At 41.2% G+C, this 4,294-nt stretch overlaps 1 non-coding gene across 1 annotated transcript; it reads right to left on the bottom strand.

Moving 5' to 3' along the window:
- Nucleotides 1-4,221: 4,221 nt before the first annotated feature.
- Nucleotides 4,222-4,294, bottom strand: trnaf-gaa (transfer RNA phenylalanine (anticodon GAA)). Its single transcript has one exon. It is a non-coding gene; the product is annotated as a tRNA-Phe (tRNA).

Genomic DNA, 4,294 nt, shown 5'->3' with positions numbered 1-4,294 from the left:
GGCCCAAGGCACTTTGTGTTGTGTAGTGGTTTACTTATTCACAGAAAGACAGTTTGCAATCTCTGTGTGTGTGTGTGTGTGTGTGTGTGTGTGTGTGTGTGTGTGTGTGTGTGTGTGTGTGTGTGTGTGTGTGTGTGTGTGTGTGTGTGTGTGTGTGTGTGATGTAGATGAGTGGACACAGACACATTGATGATCCAACGTGATTCAGCTAAATCTCACATTAAGTCAGCCTGAGTGAATGCCCAAAACTAACACACGGATAGACACTAGCATATTAACCCTCACTAACACAATGAGCAGGTTCAATGAGGGTACAATCAAACCATAAAAGCTAAAATATTTACTTACATATAAATGTGGCACAAGAGCTGGATAAAAAAAGAACAGCAAATAAGGTACACCACTCATAACGTTCTGCTCCCAAAAATTATATTTAATGAAGATGTTCAACCAACACTTCAACCAACGTCTTCATTAATTTAGGTACAATCATCAACCCACCCAGACTCAGAACAACATTCTCCCACAGTAGACTTGACAACAGACTACAGTATACTGCACAGAGAACAACAGAGGTGAAGGTCAAGAGAGACAAAGAGTTAAAAGAAAGGTAAGTGAGGGGGGGGGGGGGGGTTGGTGGTGGTATGGAGAAGTGGAGGGGTTTAGGAGGGCTTTATTAAAGGATAGAAAAGTCAGTGAGATGATAGGAGCCAGATCTGGTACTCATAATGTTGTGTAAGAGTGACTGGGTGTGTGTGCATGCGTGTGTCTGGGGTAGCCTACGCATGCATTATGGGAAGTTATACAACGGTTGGGTCTATTTCTTAATGCTGATTGGTTAAAACCGCATTCCAGTCAAAGTCTATTCAACTTACCACTGGCTAAATCTATGACGTTAAATTTACGTTAAATTTAATTCACTATCTCATCAGCCCAGCCAAGCAATTTATAAACTTGATCTCCACTATAAAAAAGCATTTAGACATTATCTCACATTTCTTTTAGACTACCATTTAGTTTTCAACAGTGTAGATTTGTATATATCTTGATGTCTGTCTCTCTGACATTTGCAACATTGTTTCAATATTCAAATTCGATCTCCAGCTGTCCCAGAATAATGAACATGTCGGGACAAGACTGAAAGCAAGTGGAAATCGGGAATCAGCTGGTATCATTTTTATGGCTATATACAAAAATGTTAATTAAGAAAAGGTCAAACGAAACCAAGTGTAGTTTGAAGTTTTTCCAGCTTCAGTTTGAAGTGATTGTGTTAGTGGTGTTGTTGGCTACCTCTTTTGAACATCAGTGTCCTGATGAGTGAGCACATTTTCTATGCCAGGTGAAATCGCACCTCAATAGCTCATTGTTATGGATGTACCCAAATAAATGTCACTAGAAAACAGCTTAAACAAATGCAAATGCGACTACTTTGCTGTTATTCTGGCTGCACTTTTTGACGTGAAGGTAAGTTAGCCGTAGTTGGCTAGCTAGCAAGTAACGGATAAGAAGTTTGGAAATTGAACGTTTACAAGGAACGACTGGGTCGCGTCCATACATTGCTTTCGGAAAGTATTCAGACCCCTTCCCTTTTTCCACATTTTGTTATGTTACAGCCTTATTCTAAAATGGATTAAAGTACATGTTTTCCTCCTCAATCTACACACAATAGCCCATTATGACAAAGCAAAAACGTTTTTTTAAATACATTTTTTGCAAATGTATGAAAATTCAAAAACAGATAACTTATTTACATAAGTATTCAGAACCTTTGCTTTGAGTCTCGAAATTGAGCTCAGGGGCATCCTTTTTCCATTGATCATCCTTGAGACGTTTCTACAACTTGATTGGACGTGATTTGGCACATACACATATCTACAGTATATAAGGTCCCACAGCTGACAGTTCATGTCAGAGCAAAAACCAAGTTGTGAGGTGGAAGGAATTGTCCGTAGAGCTCAGAGACAGGATTGTGTCGAGGCAGATCTGGGGAAGGGTATCAAAACATTTATGCAGCATTGAAGGTCCCCAAGAACACAGTGGTCTCAATCATTCTTAAATTGAAAAAGTTTAGAACCACCAAGACTTCCTAGAGCTGGCCGTCCAGCCAAACTGAACAATCGGTGGAGAAGGGCCTTGGTCAGGGAGGTGACCAAGAACCCAATGGTCACTCTGACAGAGCTCCAGAGTTCCTCTGTGGAGATGGGAGAACCTTCCAGAAGGACAACCATCTCTGCAGCACTCTACCAATCAGGCCTTTATGGTAGAGTGGCCATATGGAAGCCTCTCCTCAGTAAAAGGCACAAGACAGCCTGCTTGGAGTTTGCCAAAAGGCACCTAAAGGACTCAGACCATGAGAAACAACATTCTCTGGTCTGATGAAACCAAGATTGAACACTTTATCCTGAACTCCAAGCTTCACGTCTGGCGGAAACCGCGGCACAATCCCTATGATGAAGCATGGTGGTGGCAGCATCATGCTGTGGTGATTTCTTTCAGTGGCAGAGACTGGGAGACTAGTCAGGACTGAGGTAAAGATAAACGGAGCAAAGTACAGAGAGATCCTTGATGAAAACCTGCTCCAGAGTGCTCAGGACATCACACTGGGGTGAAGGTTCAACCTTCCAACAGGACAACAACCCTAAGCACACAGCCAAGACAAAGCAGGAGGGGCTTCGGATCAGGTCTCTGAAGTGGCCCTGCCAGAGGCCCGGAATTGAACCCGATCGAAAATCAGCTAACCATATCAGGTTAAGGGTAAGCCCACTCAAAACACAGCCCTTTTTTAAAAGTGTTTCTGTCAGCGTCGTGTGTATACGTGGCAGGGAAGTCAGGCGCAGGAGAATCAAAATGAAGTGTAAATGGAGTCTTTTAATAAATGTCAACAGAACATGCTCCATAACACTAAAAGGTACAGACATGAAAAAACGTGGGTACGAGGACCCGTCGCGCACCAACACAACAAAAATAACAACACTGACAATAAAACAATCTCTGACAAAGACATGAGGGGAAACAGAGGGTTAAATACACAACAGGTAATGAATGGGATTGGCGTGTGGGAACAGGCGTGTGGGAAGACAAGACAAAACCAATGGAAAATGAAAAATGGATCAATGATGGCTAGAAGACCGGTGACGTCGAACGCCGAGCACCGCCCGAACAAGGAGAGGCAACGACTTCGGTAGAAGTCGTGACAGTTTCTAACATCCCCTTTGGGATTTTTTGTTGTTGTTGTTGTAGTTGTTGTAAGGGTGGAAGAATGATAGGAACCATTTCCCTGTTTGACCACTAGGTTTTATGGGTATTATGACTCATACTGTGGTACTCTATGGCCATATAAATAAAAACCTTTATTCAAACTGTCATCAACTGGGTTGAGCTAGAAGGACCAGGCCTGGAATTTTGTGATTTTAGGGGCAAGGGAATTTGACTATTGTGTTCTTGTGGACCTTCAATGCTGCAGACATTTTTTGATACCCGTCACCAGATCTGTGCCTCTACAACAGCCTGTCTTGGAGCTCTGCGTTCAATTCCTTCGACGGCATGGCTTGGTTTTTGCTCTAACATGCACTGTCAACTGTGGGACCTAATATATAGACAGGTGTGTCCCTTTTCAAATAATTTCCAATCAATTGAATTTACCACAGGTAGACTCTAATCAACTTATAAAAACAACTCAAGGATGACCAATGGAAACATGATGCTCAATAGCGAGTCTCATAGCAAATGTACTTATGTAAATACGTTTTTTATTTTTAATACAACTGCTAAATCCTAAAAAGCCGTTTTTACTTTGTCATTTTGGGATATTGTGTGTAGATTGATGAGGATTATCATTTATTTAATCCATTTTACAAAAATGTTACAAAATGTGTAAAAAGTCAAGGGGTCTGAATACTTTCTGAAGGCACTGTAAATATAATGTGCAACAATAAATTAATATGTCAACCCTGGTGAAATTGTGTAACATCATATTTTGAGGCTGCTTTATTGACTACAGAATTTACAAGGGAATTACTACTTGATTAATTACATGTAATTTAAAAGGATTATTTAAAATTCCTAGCAACATTTACACCATTAGCTGATAACAGGCTAGATTCTTGAAGTAGGTCTAAATGAAAAACCTGTGCTCAAAAACACATGAACTACTGGGGTTATTACTGAAGTACACACGAGGTTTCAGAGAAACAGCGTGGAAAATGGTTGACACCGTTCTGCTGCCGAAACCCGGGATCGAACCAGGGACCTTTAGATCTTCAGTCTAACGCTCTCCCAACTGAGCTATTTCGGC

Source organism: Oncorhynchus mykiss, chromosome 17, assembly GCF_057628025.1.
Source record: "Oncorhynchus mykiss isolate SJ-2025 chromosome 17, ASM5762802v1, whole genome shotgun sequence".
Classification (NCBI taxonomy): domain Eukaryota; kingdom Metazoa; phylum Chordata; class Actinopteri; order Salmoniformes; family Salmonidae; genus Oncorhynchus; species Oncorhynchus mykiss.
The sequence above is the reverse complement of the archived record's forward strand: the minus strand, read 5'-3'. Positions and strand labels throughout refer to the sequence as shown.